The sequence below is a fragment of the Pongo abelii genome, chromosome 7 (genome assembly GCF_028885655.2).
Source record: "Pongo abelii isolate AG06213 chromosome 7, NHGRI_mPonAbe1-v2.0_pri, whole genome shotgun sequence".
Lineage (NCBI taxonomy): Eukaryota > Metazoa > Chordata > Mammalia > Primates > Hominidae > Pongo > Pongo abelii.
This window is the reverse complement of record NC_071992.2, coordinates 6,604,210-6,631,336: the sequence shown is the minus strand read 5'-3', so window position 1 is coordinate 6,631,336 and position 27,127 is coordinate 6,604,210. Positions and strand designations below refer to the sequence as shown.

General features: G+C 43.5%; 1 protein-coding gene across 6 annotated transcripts in view; it reads right to left on the bottom strand.

The window, feature by feature from the left end:
• MCPH1 (microcephalin 1) overlaps positions 1-27,127 on the bottom strand; it is a 237,460-nt gene that overhangs the window by 52,498 nt on the left and 157,835 nt on the right. The gene's annotated exons all lie outside the window — the stretch shown is intronic.

Here is a 27,127-nt window from a genome sequence, read left to right as displayed (position 1 = left end):
TCTCTAAGGGCCACGTGTCCTGGAATACGGTATCTCACCCAACCCACAAAACACACCAGAAAGAAACCCGCAAAGATGTTTCTAAAGTGCTCTTAGGATACTCTTGCATTTCAGGACATCCAGGTATTTCAAAACCTAGAGGACAGGAGAGAAAGATGCCTATGTTCCACTGACCATTCATTCCACACGTGGGGTGATTTCCATGGGAAAATTTCCATGGCTTCACGGGCCAGCAGTGAGAAATCACGTTACCAGGGCTTATCATGCAACATTCGATTGTCTACAAATGCCATATGAGATCAAGACCTTAATAAACACTAGCCCTAGAGTTCAACTAGGATGTAGCCAAAACCACAATAAGCAGAGTGACTATAAAAAGTAGGCATGTAGCCAATGACAGTGATTTTAACTACTCATCGTACTGAGCAAGGTGTCAAGATGTGATAGAAAGACCAAGGCCTTGGCCGGGCGTGGTGGCTCACGCCTGTAATCCCAGCACGTTGGGAGGCCGAGGCGGGCTGATAACCTGAGGTTGGGAGTTTGAGAACAGCCTGACCAACATGGAGAAACCCGTCTCTACTAAAAATACACAATTAACCAGGTGTGGTGGCACATGCTTGTAATCCCAGCTACTCGGGAGGCTGAGGCAGAATTGCTTGAGCCCAGGAAGCGGAGGTTGCAGTGAGCTGAGATTGCGCCATTGGACTCCAGCCTGGGCAACGAGAGCAAAGTTCCATCTCAGGAAAACAATCAAACAAAAACAAAAACAAACAAACAACAAAAAAAAGACCAGGGCCTTGGTGTCCAAAGGCCCGATTCTGAAGCCAGTCTCCACTGGCCTGTGAGGTGGTCAAGTGACCTCAGGCAGCCTCGATTTTCTCATCTTTGAAGCAGAGATCACCATCATACCTACCCTAGGGTTACTGCAAGAATCAAATGAGTTAGCAGATGGGAATAAACTGCTTTTCCAGGCTTATTTCCCAAAACTTATTATTATTTTTTCCTTTACGTTTTTCTTAAGCTATTGCTTGTGACAATGTCTCAATGCAGATTTGCATCCAGCAAGCCCTATAAGAAAAATTGTTTTTTAGAACCAGATTCCAGATTAGGCCTCTGCTCAACCAGAACCCAGATACCAGCAGATTCTGTCTAGTGGCCGAGGGGCATCTGACATGAGTTTGAGAAACTGCCAACCTCCTTAGCTTACCACCCAGGGCCTGCTTTGCTTTTTGTTCATGGTGTAGTTTTTGGTTACAATGGCTTATGACACATTCCAGAAAACATAAACCAAATATTTCCATTCACTTCATGCATGAGGTGATGATGGGCCAATGCACATTTAGGACAGGGTGTTATTCCCTCCACTCCATCCTCACTGACATCCTGGCTTTATTGCTCATTTTTATTTCTATGTGTAATGATTACATAGTCGGATCTGTATTTTTTTTTTGTTCACTTAACATTATAACACTCTTCCATGCTCTTGAAAACTCTCTGCAAAAATACTTTTTTCAGCTTGGTGTGATTTACCTAATCATTCTTCTAGCACCAAATGTTCCTCACTCCCTCACTTTTTGCTATTATAAAGAACGTGCTAATGTGCAAAGTTTCAAAATGAACGTAGCATTTGAAATGCAACACAGCAAGACCGTTTTGGGGACAGTGCCACGTCTTTTTAATGCATGTCTTTTAGATACTTTAAAGTAAAACTAGTCTTTTATGAATTGAGACTTCTCTTTTGAATTATTTTCATTTCCATAATAAGAGTTCTGTAGAATTATCCGATATATTCTGCTGTATCTTCGCAACTCATCAATTTTATGACAATTCAGGTATAAAAGCATTCCCATGACTATATAATGGTTTGGAAACCAATAGGTCTTTGGCAATTTACACATAATGTATTTAGCTGCAGCACATGTCATGGAAACACTTGAGATCACTAAGAAAAAGCAGAAAACTTTTGGCTGACCAGCTATTTATAGTTCTCATCTCAGAGCATAGTTAGACATTCTATTGAGACGGAAGATGAAAATGCCTGGCACACAGTAGGCAGTCACTGAAGTTTAGCACCCTTCCCTTCCCCACTGCCTTGTCTTCCTGAAAACAAACTTTGTTGTTCAGGATTTCATCATTTCCAGATGCCGGTGCTCCAAGTGACATGCAAAGCAATGCACGCTGATGTCAGAAAGCCTGGAATTTCTGGTGGGAAATCGGCCGTCGATGAACTCATTGGATACAAAGATCCTGTTTTCATGTCAATATCCTCAGTAATAAAAGATGAAGGAAGACAGGAAGTATAGCATATAAATATTCTCCACTCACTATCATTGTCCCAATTTTTACTGAAAAGGATTCCCATAAATTGAGGTATCAGTTGTTTTTGAAGAAGGAAAAAATAAAAGAAACCTTAGTAAGTGAAAAAGCCATCGATTAAGGTGAGCTCTGTGAAATGCCTTCACTTCTGTGTCACTACATTTCCTGACCATCTATCACCACGGAAAAAAACTGTCTTCCCCGAGCCCACAGGAGGATGTTCCAGAAAAATTCTTGTCGTCAATTCATCATCCAGGTGTTTTAATAATTTTGTACTCTTGTTTTCATACAGTGATTGTTTAAGAAAAATCTACTTGTAAAACCAAAAGAATCCTTTCAGTGACTGCCTTTCCATTCGCTCTGTGCTGCAATTTCTGCCTTTCCACCTTGATCCTTTGTCCTGGTGGCCTATAAGTAGCAGGTAGACTATAAAGGATGGAAAGCCCCCTTTCGAGTCTTTTCTGTGAGAACTGGGCCTCCAGCCTGCCTGTCATGGTGCTGGCAGACACTGCAGTGACCTGGCCCGAGGGCAGCTGGTGAGACCTGGGCAGAGAAGAGAGAGGAGCACAAGTCTTGGCTGAGAAGCCATGGGAAGGACCATGGAGAGGCTAATAATTTAGTAACATTCAAAACTGAGGTTGACTACTGAGTTTGTACCTGGAAGACAGGGGACAGCAGCGGGGGAAGCCCAGAGATGTGGCCACCAGAGACACGGTTCAATGGTTCAACTGTTCAACGCATTCACATGGACCCAGGCAGTTCAGTGCTGGTTCAACCAGACTTACCCCACTCCAGGAGCCCGGCTGGACACAGCCTCCCTGGAAGATGTCTGATCCTCTCTTGCCATCCTAGCATGTCCCCGGGGAGGTGAAGGGGCTCAGCCTACCCCAAAGACCTTGGAAACTATTCTTTGCAATCACAAAGTGCATTTTCTGAGGGACATTCTCCTAAGTACAATTTTCTTTTTGTTGCAGTCCCATTTTACACTTAAAAAAAAAAAATTTTAAGTGAATGTATAGTTCTTGTTCTGATAATGGTGACTTGCTTTATCAAGGGATCACTGCTGGGCTGGCCTGGCTCTGGAAAAAGAATGCCCTACTGAGAGTGGTTGCTGCTCTTCCCTTCCTGGAGTAGGAGAAGGTGGAGGGGACAGGAGGCACAGTGGTTCCATCTGGCTCCAGTGTCAGCCTGCCTCAAGACTAGCCCTGTGGACACTGTCAGCCACCCCACAACCATAATCAACTCCACACCCTCAGTCTCCTCATATACGCTCACTTGGCTAAGTGGAAACCCTTTCACTTCTACCTTCCCAAGATGGGAAGCTGACTTCAGACAGCTTAAGACAAATGGTTGAGAGATGCGTCAGGTTGAGGAGAGCCTGAGCTCTAAGGACTCTGCATTGGAATCTGCTGTTCCCAGCACGTAAGTGAGAGGACACTTGCTCGCAGAGCTCAGATGCATAAACTGCATCACCAGTAGAGTCAGGAGGGGAAGTATCTCCTCTGTGTGCTTCTGGGCATTGCTAATTTACCATCCTTTAACTTAGTCCATGTCTGTGCTCTCTGGACAGTGTCACCACATGGACCTTCTTGCTTTCTTACCTACCAAAGCTCCCTTGCAAGTAGTAATGCATTCTTATAAAGAAGCATGAGGCTGCAACCTTATCATCAGGAACTTTTTGAGACCACAATAAGCCATCCAGGCCCCAAGACTACTATTCTTCTGAAAAATTACCAAGTGATTTATAGCTACGTACAAATCCATGCCAAAAATCATAGTCAGATTCATAACAGTGAAAACTGGAAAGAATTCAATGTCCAGAAATCACCAGATGAGAAACAGTGTTCTATATCTTGAGTGTAGGGGTGATCACATAACTGTATACAATTGCCAAAAGCCATCCAACCACACATTGAAAGTGTTGAATTCTATTGTACGGAAATTATACCCCATAAAGCTGGGGGAACAAGAACCATGAGCTGAAATAAGACAAAACAAAACAGATTCTAAGCCAGGAGTAGATCTTGGGATAGAAATGTCTGAGGACACCCAGCTGGAATTCAACATGGCCAAGTGAGAAGTCAATTCAGAGGGCTCTGTATTTGCCAGACTTCAGTGAGTCATTTTTCCTTTCAAATTATTATTACTTTTTATAAAAGCGGCATCAGACACCCTTCTGGTCTATATAATTCAGACCACCAGAGATGTGCACGCATACTCACGCCAAGTCAATACAGATCATCGACAGCAAAAATAAATGGCCATTTCCAACACCAAGAAGTGGAAGCAGAGGTCCCTAGCGCTGAGCCAAATGAAAAGCACTGGGTGGAAAGCCGAGGAAACTGCGGCCTGCAGGCTGCCTGCAAAGGGGCTCGGCTCCCACAGCCTGCACTCTGTTAGCAGAGGTGTTTCCATCAGACAGGAAGCAGCACAGGGAATTCTAAGTCAGGATGTCTATAATACGAGTGGTTTAGACTAAAGCCAGTGACAGGATTCAGGTGGTATGTGTCCTAATCTCCCATCCCTTCAACCTGTCCTGAACAGAACTACCAGCTTAATCTCACCAAAACTTGCCCACAGACTTTCACGGGCTCCCGCGGCCCATAGAAATGAATGGCTTGAAGCTCAGTGTTCAGTCTTCCTTTTTCAGCTTTGTCCCTTGATACTCACTGGAGTGCTCATGGTTTCTCCTGACCGTCTCTCACTGTTTGCCTTTATTTCAGGCTCTTTTCAGAACTCCCCCCAGACATGCAGTTCTAAGCCCTATGACTGGCACAGAGTGGGTAGATGCTCAGTAACTGCTAAAAGAAGGGCAGTCTCCTCCACATAAAGACACGCACTGCATGGAGGCTGTACAGGGGCTGCATCAGCAAGCACCTTTGACCACAGAGGCTATTCACAGGGAAGAGTGGAGGCTGGAGGATAGAGCATGGACCCTGGGGTCCAGCCTTAAAGGTGGGGCAGGTAAGAGGGTGTATATTTTGTCTATGCAAGACTACCTTCCCTGAGTGGTCTGAGAAACTTAGTTGGTCCCATCTGTATTATTGCCCAGCTGCCTGTTTTAAAGAAAGGACGAGCTGGGCATGGTGGCTCACACCTGTAATCCCAGGACTCTGGGAGGCTGAGGCAGGAGGATCACTTGAGCCCAGAGGTTCAAGACCAGCCTGGGCAACATAGAGAGACTCTGTCTCTACAAAAAAAATTAGAAAAATGAGCTGGGCATGGTGGCATATGCTTGCAGTCCTAGCTACTCAGGAGGCTGAAGTAGAAGGATCACTTGAACCCGGGAGGTCAAGGCTGCAGTGAGCCATGTTCACACCACTGCACTCCAGCCTGGGTGACAGAGTGAGACCCCATCTCAAAAACTCAATAAAGGAAGGATGGCTTCACTTGCTTTCAGAAAAACTTCTGTAGTTACAGCTGTGAGTGAACTTGGGTTAACACAAGGAGGTGCAATAGAAAAATGCACACTGTGACTGCTGGCCGGCTTCCGTGCCATAGAAACTAAGCTGCTGTGTTTAAAACTCTGCCCTGCGGTCATGGGATGGTGGGTCACGGAGAAGGAAGTACAGGCCAAGTTTCTCGGCCACCAGACTCTATAAAGAGGAGGAAAGAGCAGTTACATGTAATTTCTCTCTCTTCCTATGGGCCATATGGAAGGAAGGATATTTGAGTATGGGAATCCAGCCAAAATGACTAAGGTGAAAATGATGCCTGATGTCACAAATAAATTTTAGTAAAGGGGAAAAAAAAATACAGTATTCTCTCCCTTTTGACATTTAGAGAGGTAAACCTTGGGAGGAGGGATGGAGAAGTCTGCCAGAGTAGCCCAGTTGCACGTTTTCGAGGCGGCTGACAACGGCTCCAGCTGCAATGGTGCACCCGGGAAAAGCCGGCGTTCCCGGGAAGGGGCTCCCAGACAGCTGTGAGGGCACCAGGCCACGCTTCCAGCTGTGGTGGCCACACACAGCTTCTCCCTCCCTGCAGTATCCATCCAAAGTGTCTCAATCAAACAGGAAACTCCTGGGACAACTGCTGTGGTGGGCACGGATCCTGCTTCACGTGTAATATGCTTGTGGTGTCTTTTGTGGCTGTGCACTAGTGAGACCCCACGTCCTCTCCCCGTGGAGTCCCCACTGGGAGAACTTTCTTTGCATTGCTGAGAAATCCTTTATTTGCCACGGAAGAGTCCAGAAAACAGAGACACTGTGTCTTAGTCTGAAAATATTAGAAAAATACAGTTTTGCTCCCAATACTCCAACCGAATTGCTAGAGAATAGTTTGTACTTAGAAAATACAACTCACTATGCCCTCACACTGGGATGGGGATCAGAGGGGATGTCTACTGCTTCTTGGAGCCTTGCTAATCAAAATTGCCAATTTGACTCAACAGGAGGATGCCTATATTTTATTTGGGGTTTGAAGCTCTTGAATATTTCTGAGATTATCTCTGTTTTGCTATTTGTTAATCAAATATGGGGTAACTGTGCAACTAGGGGACACAGTTTGACCAAACCTGTTTGGCAAAAGAACTATGTTTGCAAGCAAGGACTTCCCCAAATAGCTAAATCTTGTCAGATGATGACTGCATTTGGAAAAGCAAGCAGGACAGGTCCATTTTATCGTAGAGTCACTGTAAAAAGTCACTACAAACTGCTTTGTATATTGTCAAATTTTGGAAAAGATTAAGTGACGTGTAGCGGACACTGAGAAATACTTCACAAGATAGATAAGCCTTTTTAACTTTTTTCCTCCCCCAGTTATAATGATTTAAAAGAGTTAGGTCTGGAATGAATTGTGTTCTGGTACCAAGTTTATTATAGATGTGAAGTGTATCAGTATATGCAGCTAAAAGAATTGGGATAAGCAGAGATTAAAATAAAAAAAAATGAGTCCAGTAAGAGTTCTTTTCACAATAATCTCCATCTGCTGTGTCTCCTTTTAAATCAGTTGGTATATGTTTTGGGGGTGACTTCTGTTTGCATTAACTTTCAGCTTTTTATGGTTCACTAAACCCTAGACTGTGATATGAATGTAAACATTTCATGAACAGGAGGAATTCACATCCCAGACGGGTAGCTGCACCAGATGAACTTGAGGTTTCCTTCCTCCCTGAGCTGCTAATTCTGTAGTGTTATTTTTAAAGTGTGTATTGATTTTGAAATCAATATGTGACTTTTGATTACAAATTCAACATATGAATCTGAGGGTTTCTATTACAGATTAGCAAGTTTCTGGGAAGTGACTGTGGCAGGAATGTTGGAAGATGATGAAGGTGATCAAAGAGAGTGCTGTAGATGGCAAATGTTGCCAGAAAACCCATGCGTGCATCAGACTGGTGGGAGTTTCAAAGCACAATCACGTTTGTATGATGAATCTTGAACTACCCACCACAACAAAGTCCACCCACCTGAAAGTAGTAAAAATGCAAAATTTAGAACAGAAGGTAGGTACAAAATGCCAAAGATATGTCTTAAAAAAAAAAAAAAAAAAAAAAAAAAAACAAGAAATGAACACCAATAACCTAGGAAAAAAAAAAAGACTCCAAGACCATGAGGCTCTATTCAGTTGTCTCTTCTGCATCCAGTTAGCTGAAGCGTCTTTGCCACAGAATAACCTGCCTCAGATAACTTGGAGAACTATTTATAAGACGTGGGGGTGAGCTCATTTTCAATCACCAAGGCCTCATTTCCAATCACCTTGCCCTCACTACTCCAGGCCAGCTCCTCCCTCGGGCACTCAGGGGTCCTTTTCCAAGAACTCTGTCCTTCATTCAGGTGTCCTGTGTTCACCAACCTGGCTTCCTTTTTCCCCAGTTCGTTTTATTGTATTCTTGATGTCCTACACACACACACACACACACACACACACACTTGATCTCTTCCCCGTGCTGACATAACATGCACATCCCAGACGGCAGGAATTTTGTCGGTTTTATTCTGCATTATACAGCCAGTGCCTTGCAGCGCACGAAAAGTCTTCAGTAAATATTTGTGTGTGTTTTTGTTTGTGTATTATTTATAACATCTGAGGAGTCTTTCCTAGGACACTCTGCCAGTTATTATTTGTGTCAATCCTGCACGTTCTGCACATGTATCTCCTTTGTTTGTTTAGAAGAAATAAAAAAAATCAAGCACAAAGCAAACTGAAATGTGTGCTGCTTCAAAGTATTAAATAAAGCAGAGAAAAAAAATCACTCTGAAAAAAAAAACAAAGAAAATTCTCGGGCCTCTAATATTCAGCGAGGCATTGTGCTGGTTAGGATAGAGATTGCCAAGATGAAAAGCAGCATTTTTACCCCAGGAGTTTTGGTTGACTACAGAACAGGACCACATGTAACTCGATTTCAATGTGATGAATACCTCAACGCCGACTATGTGCCGAGTAAGTGCGTGCAGAACTTCAGAATGACAGTGAGGACTCTTCAGTCATCGTGGCCCAGAGAAGACTTCATGGAAAAGAAAAGTAGGACCTTAAAGGACGGGAAAGGCTTTGAAAAGCTGAGACACTTGTGGGGCTGAAAGACTACGAAGAAAGGCTAGCAGGAGCAAAAGCCACAGAGCTGAGAGGCACCACACTGTCTTAGAAACATAGAGTTTCCAAGGGAAACAGTAGAGAAATAAAAGGCTGGAAAGAGCCATACTGTGAAAAGGCTTGAATGACAAAGGATTCCAGACAGTAGTTTCCTTGGACGGGGAAGGCAGGGTAATGGGATATGTGGAACCCGGGGTGGAGGTGGGCACCAGGGCTCTCGTGATGACAGGTAAGTGGTGAGTTCACAGTGTTTATCTTACTATTAAATACAAACAAACAAAAAATAACATTAAAAAATAAAATAAAGGAGCAAGGAGCAATGAAGAGAACATGTACTGAATCAAGGACTCTAATTAATCCAATTCCGTGTGTCTGAGGTTAAATAAGCAAATACACAGATAGATGCACTTTGGAGTCAGACTTGGGTTTGAACTCTAGCTCTGCAACATCACTAAACTTTGCTAAGCTCCAGTTTCTTCAACTGCAAAATGAGGCTACCTATCTTGAAGAGTTACCATGAGGATTGAAAGAGATAATTAAAGTGGCTGATGCACAACCATAATAACAGTTAACATTTATTGAGCACTTTGTTATATGCAAGGCGTTATTCTAAATGCTTTACAGGCACAGTAAGTTGCAGCTGCAATGTCCATCTCTAGCGTGCTGACGTTAGATGTGAAGGCAGCTTGAGACCCCTGTTCCCACTCAGACGCCCTTTACAACACAGGCTTCCCATCCCACAGCCAAGCACTGCAGGTTACCTAATGGTGACCAGTGGCTATGGTCTGAATGTTTGCGCCTCCCTCAAATTCATGTTGAAGCCTAATCCCCAATGCAAGGGTACTGGGAGTTGGTGCCTTTAGAAAGTGAGCAGGTCATGAGAATGAAATCCTCACAAATGGAATTAGTGTCCTTATAAAAGGGACCCCAGAGAGCTCCCTCACCCCCTCCACCACGTGAGGACACAGAGAGAAGGCGCCATCTATGAACCAGGAAACAGGCCCTCACCAGACATGGAATCTGCCTGCCTGGATATTGGACTTCCCAGCCTCCAGAACTGTGAGAAATAAATTTCTATTGTTTATAAGACACCCAGTTTATGATATGTTGTTATAGCAGTCTGCACACATTAAGATAGCAGTTGAGGAAAGTTTCAATATAATTTAAACTTCCTCTAAGACTATGGAAATGAGGTACTAAAGATTTAGCCACACACAGTCTGGGTGTTTTCTTCATGTAACTTCCTAACTTTGTTTTGTAAGAATACTAGTATTGTAAAAATGTCAGAAGCTATTGTTCTGTTTTACATGAGATCCTGATGTTTAAATTACACGCTAATAATTTTTCAAAAGGAATAACAGAATGATTGCTTTTCTCCCTAATCTTGAGTTCTTGATCATATTCACCACGATTCAATGGTTTCTCTTGGCTCCACACTTACAAATAGCATAGGGACACTGGGTTTCTGGATGGAAACTACATGTTAGTGGCAAATTCATCCCCATTTATGCCGGAGGTTGCAATTTTGTGTTTGTGTGAAAAATCAGACCTTGGTGATGACCTTGAACAGTAGGATATAAATAACTCCCACATGGTTAACATTCCAATCACGGAAAACTAGGCAGAAATGGGTTACGAAAATAATACACAGTTGTCCCTTGGTATTTGTGGGGTTCCAAGACCCCCACCTTGGACATCAAAATCCATGGATGCTCAAGTCTTTATATAAAATGGAGTATTTGCATATAACCTATGCACATCTTCCCACATAGTTTAAATCATCCCTAGATTACTTATGATAGTTAATACAATGTAAATGCTATGTAAATAGTTGTTATACTTGGTTTTTTGTATTTTTTTATTGTTGTATTTTTATTTCATTTTCTTGAATATATTTGGTCCACGATTGGTTGAACCTACAGATGCAGAACCTGCGGATGTGGAGGGCTGACCATGGTCATCGACTATGAATCAGTAACGTTTAATGTATAAAAATGTTAAATGCAAACTTATTTACAGGAATAGGAAGTAGAAGACTTGTATTTAAGGGATGCACTGACTACTATCACGGCCCTCGGGGAAGTCTTTCTGCCTCCTGGGTCTTTTTTCTCCTCTATAATGTGAGATTTGTCCAAGTCCTTCTCCAACTCTGAGTTTTTTTGTTTTGTTTTGTTTTTGCTTTTGTTTTTGAAATGGAGTCTTGCTCTGTAGCCCAGTCTGGAGTGCAGTGGTGTGATCTCAGCTCACTGCAACCTCTGCCTCCTGGTTCAAGCAATTCTGCCTCAGCCTCCCGAATAGCTGGAATTACAGGAACACGCCACCACGCCCAGCTAATTTTTGTATTTTTAGTAGAGACGGGGTTTCACCATGTTGGCCAGGCCGGTCTTGAACCCCTGTCCTCGTGATCTGCCCCGCCTCGGCCTCCCAAAGTGCTGGGATTACAGGCATGAACCACCGCGCCCGGCCCCAACTCTGAAATTCTTTCAGTGTAATACAATAAAGGGCAACCAGCTGTATCAGGGAATTGTGAGCATCTGCGAAGGGCTGACCTACACTGCAACGGAGGAAGAAAGTGCTGATGGACATCGTGGAGGCTTCGTGAGTACAGGGGAGACCTTTCCCTTTGGTTGGCTGGGGTCTGAGGCCGTCATATGCTCAGACCGTTCCCCAGCCCAAGAATCTTGGTGGACACAGAGTCATCTTCCCACCATAGTGTCTACTGATACTTCCCATTGTCCCAGCGCATGTGGCTTCTAGGGAACAGGCAGCTGTTCAGACTGAGCCAATGAGAGCTGGGCTGACTACCCAGGAGTTTGAACCTGACCCTACTGACAGAAGGGGCCAGGGATGGGGCAGCCACACTTAGTTTCTGGCAGGGGCATGGCCTTGGTGGCAGCGTCCTGGCCCAGCAATGGTGGTCAAAGTAACACCTCACCAGGCCAGTTCTGTGTGGGCAGTGTGACTGTGGCATTGGCGACATAGCCCCCTTAATATTATTCAATAAATTCTACTTCTGCATAAACGAGAAAGCCTCAGTTTCCCTTGCTGATAACTAAGAACCCCTCCTGTGACCTCTGGCAACACCTGCTTTGGGGCTGTAAAGAGCTGTTGGTGTCCTTTGGTTTTTCTAAAACCATCTTTTTATTTTCTCAGTATAATATGCAAACCACTTGGTGTGTACATTAAGCATAAGATTAAGGGGTTAATTTTATTTCTGCAATGACAACAACAAAAGTATGAACAAAAAGTCCAAACACTACATATTAACTACACTCACATTATCTGGGCACCAAAACAAATGCTTAAGCACTTTATATTAGAAAGCTCCAGAAAAACACTTTCCTTACTAATGCAGGATTGCACCAGAGGGCGACAGACAATCCAGCTCTGCCAACACAAGGACATATGGTTTCTGGTATCTAAAGTGAGACCAAGTGGAGGGCTGACCACCATAATTTCCCAAGGGAATGGATCTAAACTGTCTCATTCACTAAAGCAATCTTTCTTTGATAATTAGTCAAATGGAGAAGGGGACCGGGAAAGGGGGTGAACTCACGCATCAGACACCATACCTGGGACTCTGCCAATGTCATTTCACTCTCCAAATAACCTGCCTGTTACTCTCATTTAACAGATGAAGAGGGCTAGAGGCTACAGGTGGGTGATGCCAAGATGGAGGTGTCAGGTGTTGTGTGAGTTTTAAGGGAATGAAAGACGTTTTCCCTTCCTCTGGACACAGCTCAGTCTGGTGCAGTTCTCAATATCGGGAAGCAGCCTCCATCCCACAGGGCCTCAGTATTCTACTCCCTTTGAAATATCCCCAGACCAGATCGTGCAGCTCCACTGTTCTGGATGGCTGGCCCAATGCTAGGATTTCCAGGCCATTTATGCACGAAAAACATGAACTCTGCCCTGGGAAGTAGTAGCTCCAGGAATAACATGGGCCAGAGAAGCAACCTGTGCTCCCAACATTGAACCTGTTCCAAATGAGCTGAGAGCAGCTCTGTGGAGAACGATGTGCGAGTCTGAACCATACCAGGTGCCATCTGCCTTTACGTTGATCTGCCTTGTCTTCCTGAGAAGTGGGACATTTGCTCAGACCTGTAATGAGCCTGTGTTTGTCACTGAGAGCTTGGACATGTTGACACCTATGCAAAATACACATCTTCCACGCAGGGTTTTGTATTGCTGACTACTTATATTTGATTCTAGTCCTTCTATTTTCTCCAAAGTATTAGCATTTTGGTAGCAATAAAATATTCTGCTCTTAAATAGAGGAAAAAACAATTACATAGTGAGATTTTGGTTATGTTTAGAAAACGATCAAGTATTTCTCCCTTTTAATCACTAAATGTAATTACATTTAAAATGTACTCTGAAAAATCGGCATAGAAAAGATGGATATTAGTTCTTCTGTTCTGAAAACAGGCATATTTTTAAGCCCTAAGTAAACACATTCAGGAAAGGGGTTTCCCAAAGTTGTAGGCTTCAAGCTTTGTTGTTTTCTCACTTTTCTTTTGCCAACAAAAATGCTGTTTAGAATTGATATGGAATAGTGAACAGCTGCAGGCTCTGGCTGAGTGCTTTACTAGAAATACCAGTTTGGGAAAGAATTTCTACCCATTTCCCTCTCCCATGAGCCACTACAGTGGCTGGAGCTTATTCCTCTCACAGACCATGTCCAAATGCCTGTTGGGACAGCCGAGTGTCTGGGAAACAATGCCAGTGTGGTGTTTGTAGCTGTGGTGAAAGAAGAGAACACGTCTGATCTACTGAGCAGGGGAGTGAGGCTCTCCCCAAACATAGCAGAAAAACTCCTCACTTCAAATTCAGAGATGCAGGAGATCCTGCTGTCTCACAGGAGCGCACACAGCAAAGAGGACCTATCCCCACAGACACTCCATCTCGGAAGGGTTTGACCTTTCTAGAGCTACTCTGGAGGCGGAGGAAGACATAGATTCTGGATTAATTCGGCTCTGGATCACTTATCTCTGTAGGGAGATTAACAAGAATCACTAAAGATCTTTCTAGGCTACAAGGTGATTGAAGATTCCTTAATTTGTATCTCTTGTACAAGTAGCACGGTGTCTTTCACATTTGTTAAATTGTGAAAATAGGATTAGAACAATACAGTGTTGTGCTTAGCCATCTACTAAATCTAACATACTACTGCAGCTTTGTGGCATATAAAATTATTCTGCCTTTCATGAACAAAGATTTATCTTCATGGAAGATATTCAAATGCAAGCTCTTTGGCTTATAATAGCTGTCCAAAGGAAGTTCTAAAGTTGTCTTGAATAGGAATGGCAGAATACGTGCATATAATCTTGAAAAATTATCTGGAAGGACAATAATTATGGAAGTTCCAGTGTGTTTACTAGACAGCCATTTGTACATTCAGAATATGTGAATGTGTTTACCCCAGGACAATCTATTCTGGATCAGGTAGTGTGCATTTGATAATTTGATTCTGTGTGGAGCTGCTGACCTTATACATTTAGTGGCTTCATCCAAATGCACCAGGTTCTGGAGCACACGTGGTGATGGGAAGGGAGAGGCCCCGTGACAACGTCCCAGCAGCACCACAGTGTGGAGGACAGTAGCCCCACGCAGGGAGGCCCTGGCTGCAGCACTGCAGATGCTCTGAGGAAGAGGTGCTGGCCACCTGGATTAACGAGATTCCCTTTGCCCGGGGCTGACAGCAGGTTCACAGCACCCTGGCCTCCTGTGCAGCAGGAACCCAGTGGCTGGGACTGAACGGAGTATCTTGCCGCTTGTCCAGAGCGTAATTCCAGTGGCAGGACTTTCAGGTTCCGTGGCAAAGGGGGCGTCCTCACAGCAGGCAGCAGGGAGAAGGAATTCCGCAGAATGGGCAGGGCCCTGCGTCTCTCAGATTTCAAAAGAGGCGCCATTGCTTTTATCTGAGCAGGGGCGGCTGAGATGAATGCACAGATGCCATTTTAGAGAAGACAGTAGGCCAGGCACTGTGGCTCATACCTGTAATCCCGGCACGTTCCGAGGCCGAGGCGGGTGGATCACCTGTGGGCGGATCACCTGAGGTCAGGAGTTCGAGACCACCCTGACCAATATGGTGAAACCCCGTCTCTACTAAAAAAAAAAAAAAAAAAAAAAATACAAAAATTAGCTGGGTGTGGTGGCGGGCACCTGTAATCCCAGCTACTCCGAAGGCTGAGGCAGGAGAATCGCTTAACTCGAGTGGTGGAGATTGCAGTGAGCCGAGATCGCACCATTGCACTCCAGCCTGGGCGACAGAGGGAGACTACATCTAAAGGGAAGGGGAAGGGGAAAGGGAAGAGAAAGGTGAAGGGAAAGGGAAACGAAGGATTCCAATAAGGCCTGGCCTCAGACTTCAACAAGTTCACAGTTTAGTGAAGATAATGAACCATTATCAACTAACCTCACAACAATGGTTACAAACGTATGGATAAGTGCCTAAGGGCTGGAGGCCCTGAGGTCAGCCCCATCTACCTGCAGAGAAACAGGTTCTTCGTGAAAGAGGACCTTCTTTTATAGGGTGGCTGCAATTAACGAGCCTTAGTACTTCTAGGAAACACTTTTACTGCTGCAGAATGAAGCTTTGCATAGCTATCACCAGGAGATTCCTGGACCTTCCCCCACCCTCCTCTTGAGGTTGAGCAAGAAGCAGAAGAACCAAATGGCAACAGTGTTTGGTGGAGGCTGCAAGGTAGCGTTATATTTTAATTCCTTTCCTATTACTTTTTTTTTTTTTTTTTTTTTAGGCTGTATTAGTTTGCTAGGGTTGTTGTAACAAAGTACCACAAACTAGCTTAAACAGAAATCCACTCTCTGGCAGTTCTGGAGGGCAGAAGCCTGAGGTGAAGGTGGGGGGCAGGGTTGGTTCCTTCTGGAAGCCAACCACAAGGGAGGATCTGTCCCAGGCCTCTCTGCCAACTGCTGGCGGTGGCTGCTCATCTTTGGTGTTCCCTGGTTTGTAGGAGCTTCACCTGGTCCCTACCTGCGTTGTCACGAGGCGTTCCTCCTGTATCTGTCTTCAAATGACTGTCCTACTATAAAGACATCTGTCACATTAGATTAGGGCCCCTAATCTAATTCAACTCATAACTTTGAACAAAATTCAACTCATAACAAGGACCTTCAAAGAAGTGACAAATTTATGAAGAGTTGCATGCTACTAATTATATCGTGTAAGTTTTACTCATTTTTAGTCACTTGCAACATCGTATAGACACCATGTAGGACCTTTTTACTGACCAGCCCGGGTCTTCTTTATCATTATCTCTTCTAGGGCCATAATCCAGAGAACAGGACAATATGCTATGATCTGCAGAACCTGCACCTGTGAAACCGTGGCCAAGGGTCCCTGATAATGGAGCTGTTTTGCTGCTTAACTTTGTCTAGAAAAACCCAGATTGCTAAGCTTTATGCAATTTATACAGCTGTTCTTCTTCACCTGTTTCATATACTGTTTAATATTAGTTAAGATTGTGTAATGAGGCTGGCATTGAGATTAATCATGAAAATAGGTCTTCCTGCTGCTTCCAACCCAGGTGGCTCTCTTGAGCTCAGACCCATATATGCAATAGGAAAACTCTAACTGGAAGTCTCATAGCTAATTTAAACTGAATGTGCGAAAGCTGCATGCATTGCCTCTCTGCTAACTCTCCCCTTCCAAGCCCTTGAGAATCCTATCTGTGCAGCTGCCAGGCCAGAAACTGCAGAACCAGTAATTCTTGACTCTTCCCTCTTACTGCTTTATCCCATCATTTTATTTATCCTGTTTGTCATTTTCTTTTGCCATTTTTTGAATCTGTAGCTTGATATCTTTCATCACTTTGGGAAAAGCATCAGTGATTATCTCCCTGGATATTGCCTGCCCTGTTCTCTCTCCCTTCTTCTGGAATTTGGATGGACTTTGTCAGACGCTCTTCCTCCATCCTGCAGGTCTTCCTTCACTTTCTCTCCTGGTCCTTATCTCGTCTCTCTGTCCTACACCTGGGATGACTCCTGTTCAGTTGTCTTTCAGCTTCAGGTGTGTCTAATCTTGTTAAACATGACTTTGAATTATAAATTCCAATCATCGTATTTTTCATGTCTATAAGTTTTCATTTTAAATCTGCAAGATTTTCTTCTTAGTTTTCTGTCCCCTTTAGGTGTTTTCAAAATTTTACTTTCATCTTTAAACATGGTAAGTGTTATGGGTAGAATTACATCCCTGACAGAAAGATGTAAGTCCTAATCCCCAGCAACTCAGCATGTGGGCTTATTTGGAAGTAGCGTCACTGCAGGTTTAACTAGTTGAGAGGAGGTCCTCCTGGAGTGGGGTGGGCTCTTAATCCAATCTGACTGCATCTTTATAAAAAGACGGCCATGTAGACAGGGTGAATACCATGAGACAATGAGGCCAGCAATACCAGAAGCTAGGATGGGGCAGGGAAGGACCCCCTAAAGGTTTCAGAGGGAGCATGGCCCTGCTGACGCCTCAAGTACAGACTTCTAGCCTCCAGAGCTGTGAGAATAAATTCCCATTGTTTTAGGCACCCGGTTTGTGGCACATTGTACAGCAGCCTTAGCAAACCAATACAGCAGGGATAGATGTTTTTGGCTGGTCTGTTTTTACTATTTCTTCTTTCTGCTGATTTTTGCTAATAGCACTATGTTTTCTTGTGTGTTTATTTTTGTCTGTGAGTTGCCCATTATTCTTGGGAAATTGTAAGAATGTTTTGAGACCCATGATGAAGGTGCATTCTCCCAGAAAGGATTTTCATTTGCTTCTTCCACAAACCTAGGGGATTAAGATGACCAGCCTGGGACCACCTTAGAACAATTCACTGTGGTTTTTTCTGACCACCTTATGTGTACTGTAAAACCCAAAAGGGTGAGCTTGTAGTTAAATTCTCAGGGATGGGCTCCCCTCTTCTGGTTCTGTTTAACATCCAGGCATGTTTTCTTGTCTGCTCTGAAGAGTGGGTGAGCAGGTTTACTTCTGCTTCCCTGACACTGGGGTAGAGCCTTCCTGGAAGGAGGTATCTCATCAGATGCTCCCATTTCTTTGGGTCCTGGCCTTTGTCTTCTGTCTGAACCACTCAGGCCTTGAAGCAGGCTTAAGTTGGTCAGTTTTGGCAAATGACTTGATGGCAAAGCTCTTTAATAGTTCACATGATTCCTGCCTTCACATAAGTTTGAGCAGAATATGTGTTTATTATCTTGTCATTTTACAGATGCTTTAAAAATTATTGCCAAGTTATTTTATTTTAGCGTTTTTAAGTGTAAGAGTCAATCCCAGTACCAGACCAATCCCATTCCTGGACTCCCTGTATTCCATCCATCTAGAAGGCCTATTGATCACCCTTCTTTAACATCACGAACCTGATGTTAATATTCTAGCACAGGCCACTATAATATCTAACCTGAATTACTGTAGCAGCTTCTGCTCTGGTCTCTCTGCCTCTACTCACACCTCCTCCAACCCCTTCTGCACACAGCACTCCAGGGTCCTTTCCCAGTCACATCAGGCCACTCCCCTGCCTCAAATGCTTTACGTCCAGGGTACAACCCCAATTCTTAAGCAGACTCTTCAGCAGCTAGTTCCAGACTGCATCTCCGACTCACCCATCTCCTCACTCTTGGCTCAATTATTGTTAATTTAAGTTCCATGGTCTCGCCTTTTATTATTTATTTATTTTTTAAGTGCACAGGCAATTTTCTTAGCCTGGAATATAATTTCCCTCAGTTTTGGTCTTTATTCAGGGAGGGAGAAAGGGCAGGGTATGTTCTTCTTAAATAAGTAACAATGTGGATCTAAATAAACCGTGAAACTATTCTTGCTGTTCACGTAGCCCTTACGTGGTTTGGGAGGCTTCCCGTGTGCGGGCTCCCTCCTGCACTACCCAGGGCCTTAGGCAGCAATGCTTGTGCATCGAGATGGGACATCTGTTCACCTCGTTATACTGTAAGCTTGGGGTGAACAGGATTGGGTCTCTAAATTGGCTCCTTGTGAAGACAGACAGCACAAACCTCTTTTTCTGCTGTTGTAATAGTAGTAACCTTATCACCTGAGGATACAGAGACAGGTCCTAGGTCTATGTATGCTAAATGAATGCCTAAAAATATTTTTTCACTGTGTGTGTGCACGTCGATCTTTAACATCTGTATATGGTGTGATGTGCTTTCGCATTAAAATTAAAATGAAAGCATTGTAGGTTGTATTTTAGTTGCAGTTGATGTAGGTCCTAAATTACCTATCATTTCCATTAACAATTGTAATAACAATCATGGATAGATTTGCCTGTCGCTTGATAGGAGATCAGCAGAGGGAGCTAGTGAGTATTACAAGTGGATTTGATACTTCCATTCTTAAATAGGTACCATTTTTAAATTTTTATTGTAGTCGAGCAAGATTTTTGATCTATAAATAAAAAAGGTGATTTAAATGCGCATCAGGATTTGGGAGGAAAGCACATATTATTTTTTCCGTAAATATTTTACTAGAATAGTTTCAGGCTTTCAAAAAACGTTATTCATTTTTTTTTTTTTTTCTTGAGGGAAACTGATGTCAAGAACTTGGTACCTTTAATACTGGGTCCTCTCTTCAGTCTTTGTACAATTTACTTTTCTCTTTTGTATCAGTCGGTCTTTGACTTTTAGACCCCTTACTTGAAATGGAACGTTTTGGGGAAGTATGCTTTATTATTAATGGGGTACCAAACAAAATGCTTGAAATAGCATTTTTAAGAGAAAAAGTGGAGGGATACATTCTGGTTTATTAGGAAAGACTTGAACCATCATCAGACAACTAAGATTCATGAGGGGACAAGAGTGACAAGGAATATTTTTATATACTTCAAGCAAACATCCCTTCCTTTTATGTGTAACTATTTATTATAATTCTAATATAATTCTTCAAAAACTACTTTTTCTACTTGTAACTCTATAATCAAGCCTAATTTCCCACAGGAAGATTTTTTCATATGAAGTCCACCAGATGAACGGGGATACCAAAAGGAGGTCATGGGCTTTTTTTTTACTTCTTTGACATAAGCAATTTTATCTTAACCTATAACCAAGAGAGATAATATATCTTAATGTAAATAGCACATATGACATTTTTATCTCTTTTTTAAAAAGGTTTCTCAATAATTAAGATAAAAATTTTATAAATTTAGATTAAACAAGAATTAATCTAGCTGGCATTAAGCCACTTTCAAATGAAAATTCACTCTAAGAAATTTAGATCTTTATTAGGATGGTTATGACAAAGAGACTGGACATATTTTTTTAGAAGCAACGGACTTTGAGATCTCTACAACATTTATGAAATGGATTTGGGAACATTTAATGTGAATTATAACCAATAAGCCCACCTCAAAGCCACTAATGAAATCTGGTGTTTGTCAAAGGAAAGACTTTATTTGACTTAACACAGGTCATGTTAGTAAACACTGACATCAATCCATTGAAAAAAATGTTAGCATTTCTTTCTACAGGGAGAAAACAGGACACAGAATTACTGGCAAAAATATTATCAGGCAAACGTACTCATCTATTGTTTTAGAATTGTATCCACTCCCTTTTAATGTTGTGACTTGTATCTTGACCTTCTGGCATTTTTTTGATGGGAAGATAAAATATTCCATAATAATACTAGAGAATGAAAATATTTAAAAATCAAACAGCATAACAGTTATATAAACTATTTTTAAAAACTCAAGGAATTTTTTTTTCTTAAAAAAATAGTTACTTGGATATTTCCCAAGCTACTAGTAAATAAAAAGCTCTCCCCTTCAAAGCCCTTAAAGTTCCATATGATATACAGTGCAGCTTTAAAATATGAAATTCTTTAGCAGATGTTATGCTGGTTTGCGGTAGTACAAACTGTGAAAGATTCGGGAATCTCTTAAGTTTCTTAAAAAAAAAAAAAACCAACAATCCATCTGCTCTAAATGTCATTCACACACAATTTCACAATGAACACAGATAAGTTAGAATGAATGAGTACTTGGAACTTTTTTAAGCCACCTAAATAAGAATGCCAAGCACCTGAGAAGTCACATGAACAATGAAGATTTTCTCCTATTAACTCTGATCCTTCCCACTAACAGGTTTTCTGTGGTTCTGTGTCAAACAGAAGTTACACAGCTGCAAGGAGAAAGATAATTGTCCGAGATAAGGCCTTGGCTGTGGAGGCCCGGGTCCTTTAACTCCTGCGCTTACTCTATCTACCCGCAAATGAAAACACAACTATAATGCGGGGGAAATGGCTGTTTCCCAGGAAAGGAAATGGCCTGAAAACACATCTGGCAAAGAGCTTTCTGTCCGTTTTGGCAGTCAGATACTTATTTTTAACAAAATATACATTTGCTCACCTTGTACAAAGGTGAATTCTACGGAGTCAATGTCCAATTCTAAGCGGATGACACTTAACTTGTACTCTAAATATATTGGGCCAGCTATTTTATGTCAAATGCTATATTTATATTTAATTGCAACTAGAACAGGAAATTGTGCTCAACTTCATCTCAGAACTGTTTCTATTCTAAAACATACATCATATTCTTCCAGCGATCCACATTGGATGAAATTAAACCAGACAAAGCAGAAAAGTTATTTAAGCCCAAACAATGAAAGGGTATATAGAATGCCCATATAAAGCTTAACTGATCCATTTAGACAATATGTTGGATTTCCAAGGATTCTTTCCTAAGCTAGCAAGTAACGATTTGAATTCAGATCTGCATTAATGATGTGGTTTCTGCACTTGTAATAGGATGGTCCCGGCTCAGATGCCCGAGGTCCACATGGGATGTCCGGTGAGCTTCCATACAAGACCCAGTGGCTCCAGCTCAAGAGGACTGAAGGCCACTAAGAGTCTTTGGCAGTGAAATGGATTCTGTGACTCGGGATGTGTGTTTGTGCTGCACAGAGGTGATGGCCAGTACTACATTGTGATTCTTGATCATCTCTAAATGAGGCTGTATTTGCCATGTTAAAGAAGGGCAAAATTATTGCTTTCAATTCTCCTTAAATTCACAACCATTAACGTAAAAGACAGACACACACAGGCACTTGGCTGAGGGAATTCTTGTCTCTCTCTTCACTGAGCCTTGATTTCCTTATCTGTTATAGGGACAAAAGCTACCTTACATGTTCATACGTGTGTGTTTATATTTTTCTTCCTTTTCTTCTGTCTTTACAGTAACTTGAAGGGGCTTTCCTTTGGTACTTTTTTGAAATCCCATGGCTGGAATTATCCTTCCTAGTATTCCAAAGTCAGGATTTAACACTAGTTTAACATCATGAGCAGCTCTGGGGAATGGAAACGGTTGATGCAGCAACACTTTTGCAAAACGGCTCTAGACTGCATTTGTGGGTCTTCAAATCTGGTTCAACATATATCAAAATGGAGTCGAAACAGCTCTTCCAGGAGGCATATAAAGGAATCACTATATAGGGAGCCTGCCTTCAGGAAGCAGAATTTTTTTTTTGGCAGGGGGGCAGGTGTTGTGCCACTTGTGGCTATTTCTCTAGTTCTTATTAATCATTGCATACAATTTGTGGGGGGAAGTAATAAAAACAACTTTAACAACATTTTTATGTGCAGCAAACCTTCTAATGGTTTTCCCTGTATACTGAACATTAAATTGTATATATGAACATGACTGATTTAGATGGCCAAGATGTCTCAAAAGTCCCTCCCAGCTTAGTGTGCCAGGCGCCCAAGAGTCCCGAGTATGCCCCTCTGTCTGCAAATGGCTAAAATCAAAACATAGTGTCCCAGCTTCATTTTTTTAGACTATTTCAGCCCTGGAAGTTCCTCATACATCAACAAGGCACTTTCCAAAAATTAAGTCCAGGCTGCCCAAATAAGCCTGCAGCAGTCACCGCCTCCGAGGCCTGCAGGCAGTGGCAGTGGGAGGAAAGCAGACTGTAGCAGGGCAGGCTGTGCTGAGGACAGCAGGCGGGAGACAGTCTCAGGAGGGGTTGCCCAGGCCTGATGGAAAACGATGTCAGCACAAACTGCCCTATAAATGCAGGGCAGCAATATGCCTTTAAGTATGTCTGAGCCCCTTCCATGTGTTTTTCAGCTCGGCAGGGCTTTTTCAAATTGCATGCTGGCAATGCATTACTGGTTGGAAAAGGAAAACGACCCCGGGCCTGGGTCAGGCTGGTGGTCCCATTTCCATCCTTTGATCTGGATAAATGCTGAGTATTAAACTGGCCTGCTGGACAACAGCAGGGGTCATGGGGGCCCACAAGCAAATTCTGTTTGGCAACCCATAGCTGGGGGGCTGCCCCACTTTGTGCTGACTTAGCATCCTTTTTTGGTTTCCGGTTGCTTATGAGAGCTGCATGGATTGCTCTGGGGGAACCTGGGATGGTTTGACTGTCATGAGTCCTTTTCCACATTCAGCTAGTGATGGGTCCACATTCCACATTCAGCTAGCGATGGGTCCACGCACCACCCACTTCCACGGTCCTCAGGAGGCCCTTTGGCTTTTCTTGTTTGTGCCTTAGGGCCTCCAACTGGGCAAACTGAGCCAAAAGGGCTGGCCACGAGGTTCTTTGTAATATTGGCCTCTTTCTGGGAGTAGGTAGCTGTGGTTTTTCTGGTGTCGTCAACCAGGGTAATAAGAACTTGAGACAGTTCCACAGAGAACACATGGGAACCTCTGAAATGTCAGCTGCTGACATACAATATGGGGGAGAAAACAAACAGTATTAAGGAAATAAACCGCACTATGCACAGCTATTCAGCAGAACTTTTACAGAAAAAAATTGGGTGGGTAGGCAGGTGGCTTTTGGGAACCTGTAATAATGTTTCTCATCTGACAGTCTCACCTGCCTCTTCTGGTCCCGTCAGTACAGCAGGGAGGAACACCCAAGATTTTCTCTGGAGTTCTGAGACCCCCCTAGTCAAGCCTCATTTAGAGTGAAGGGGTCCCAGATGTGTGGCCTCAGACCCCCAGGCTGCATGGTGGTGTTACTGGACACCCACAGCTCCAGGCTCTACACCTAATGCCTTCAAGGGCCTCCCATTGGCTCCCCCAGGCTTCCTGGTCAGTGGCCTGGCAGACCATGTTTCCACTTCCCTAGGGGCCGCAGCTGAGCACCCATCCATGCATCCTTGCATCCCAGGCCACTTCCTGGCCCCTCTCTCCACCTGGCATCCTTAATTCACTTCAGTGTGGCACTTTCTCTAGGCACCTATTCTATCCCTTTAGTAAGCCCCTGTAAGCAGCCACACAGAAGGCTGAGCCGAGGCAGCAGTCTTCCCCTGTTGACACGGTGGTCACTGCACTGCGTACACTATCCATGGCCTTGCCGATCACACAGAGTCACCGCACCATATGCACTGTCGATGGCCTTGCCGATCACACATGGTCATCACACCATATGCACTGGCAATGGCCACGCCAACCATAGATGGTCACCGCACTGTGTGCACTATCCACGGCCTTGCTGATCACACATAGTCAAAGCACTGCATGGACTATCCACGGCCTTGCTGATCACACATGGTCACCACGCTGTGTGCACTGTCGACAGCCATGCCGACCACAAGTGGTCACCACACTGCATGCACTATCCACGGCCTTGCTGATCACACATAGTCAAAGCACTGCATGGACTATCCACGGCCTTGCTGATCACACATGGTCACTGCACTGTGTGCCCTGTTGACGGCCATGCCGACCGCATGTGGTCACTGTACTGTGTGTACTCTCCATGGCCTTGCTGACCACACACGGTCGCTGCACGGCATACAGTGTCGATGGCCTTGCTCACCACACACGGTTATTGCACTGTGTGGACTGTGCACGGCCTTGCTGACCACACATGGTGGTTGCTGCACTGTGTGTACTGCTGACAGCCTTGCCAACCACACACGCTCACCACACCGCGTGCACTGTGGACGGCCTTGCCCAGCACCTCCTACCCCCACAGACCACCTAGGCTCTCAGAGGCCAGCAAGCTACAGTCCAGGCCCGGTTCTAACAGCCTATGAGCTAAGAATGGTTTTTAAACTTTTAAATGATTGGAGAAAATACAGAGAATATTTCATGATGTGAAAATTACAAGAAATTCAAATTTCAGTATCACGAATAAAGCTTTACTGGAGCCCAGCATGATCACTCAGTTATGCTGTCCCATAGCTCCTTTGCGCCACATCAGCTTTGAGTGGTGGCGATGGTGGCCGTATAGCCTGCAGAGCCGAAAATAATTACCATCTGACACTTGACAGAGTTTGCCAACTCCGGGTCTGCTAGAGCTTCCCCTGACTCTCTGGTTCCGATAATTTCCATTTAGGAATCTACAAAGAGATATTCCTTCCATGTTCGGAACTTGAGGGGATTTGAAAAGGATGGAGTCCATGCCAGCTCCACATGGCATATTGTCCGCCCAGAAGCATCATTGTCTTCCTGTGTGCTCTGACTGCTCTCTCTTATCACATCCAATTTGTTTATGGGTCTCTCCCTCTCCATACACTATTAGCTTCTTTAGGTCAGACATCCAGTTGCTCTGATCTCTATCCCCAGTGCATAGCATGGTGTCTGACACAAGGCTGGTGGACAAAAAGTACTGTGGTGTGCCCACTTTCTATTTGTTCCTTTTAAACTACTCTATTTGCCTGGAAGACAACTGAATGACTTTTAAAACCACATATGCAGGCCAGGTACAGTGGCTCACACCTGTGATCCCAGCACTTTGGAAGGCCAAGGCAAGAGGATCACTGGATGCCAGGAGTTCAAGACCAGCCTGGGCAACAATAGTGAGTCCCTGTCTCTACAAAAAATAATCTTAAAAAAAGGTAAAACCACATATGCGATATTAATACCTTATAATGTGCTTTTTCAAACAGGAAATAAAAAAATTGCACCCTATGCCACTGCCACTGCTTCGCATTCAGAGAATAGCAGAGTTACACTATTTGACGGTGGAAGAACTCATTCCCATTTAATGGAGCATGCCTGTAAAGAAAAGGAACGAATATTTCTAAACATACAATTATATCTTAATCCTAAAAACCCTACAGAGAAAAAATGATCTCCATCTTATGACTAGGGAGACTGAGGCTTCGAGAATTGAAGCATTTGCTGGAGGTCACACAGAAGCAGGGTTCTAACACAGGTCTCATCTTTGAGATCTATATGCTTTCTTTGACGGTGCACTGTCCGGATGGGTATAGCATCTTTAATTGGTTCCCTTGGTGGAAACCATGTCCAGAACCTTGGTGGAATCATACTGCCTCTTCTACTAATGGGATCCTTCCAGAGCATGTCTCCCAGCTTTTCTGTGTGACAGAACCCTTTGGTTGTCTGGTGAAGCTTATAAACACCTTCTCAAAAGAAGACACATGCTACTTTGTTCAAATGTTCAGTAGCAAGATCTAGGGGTGGTTTTAATAAAAATGTAGTTCTGAGTATTGTGGCAGCAAATAAAAATAGCTGATTTCTGAGGATGAGAAAGTCACAGATATTCACACTGTTGTTCGTTAACTATTCATAGATAAGGGAAAGGCTATCTTTCGGTTAGAGCTTAGTAAAAAATAAAGATCTTTTATGGGTAGATGTGGTCTTTTAAGTCAGTGTAACAGATATTCAGCACTCACTGGGAATAATAAGCCTTGTACCTTGAGAGATAAACAAACCGCAGCAAAGGCAGGGGGCTTTTTCCCTGTGAACACTTGGGCTGGTGAGTTAACATATTATTAATCTCTGAGGTATTAAGTTTTAGTTGTTAAAGGAAGTGACTCGTAGAACTTACAGAGCCATAGGATTGAAGTTGAAAAATCTTGTGAGTGCACCCCTTGAACTGCACAGATGAGGACATTAGAGCTTAATTAAAACAGGGAAGTGGCTTGCCCGAGTCTAATACCAAGGGGGACTAACGTAGTTGATAATGTGTTACAAAATGCTGAGATGTCAACAAATTCTGATACAAGAAAGAAGTTTGTGGGCCAGGCACGGTGGCTCACACCTGTAATCTCAGCACTTTGGGAGGCCAACGGCGAGGCGATCACAAGGTCAGGAGTTTGAGACCAGCCTAACATGGTGAAACCCCGTCTCTACTAAAAATATAAAAATTAGCTGGGTGTGGTGGTGTGCGCCTGTAATCCCAGCTGCTCAGGAGCCTGAGGCAAGAGAATCGCTTGAACCCGGAAGGCGGAAGTTGCAATGAGCCGAGATTGCCCCACTGCACTCTAGCCTGGGTGACAGAGCGAGACTCCGTCTCAAAAAAAAAAAAAAAAAAGTTTGTGTCCCTCTTTCTACACAGA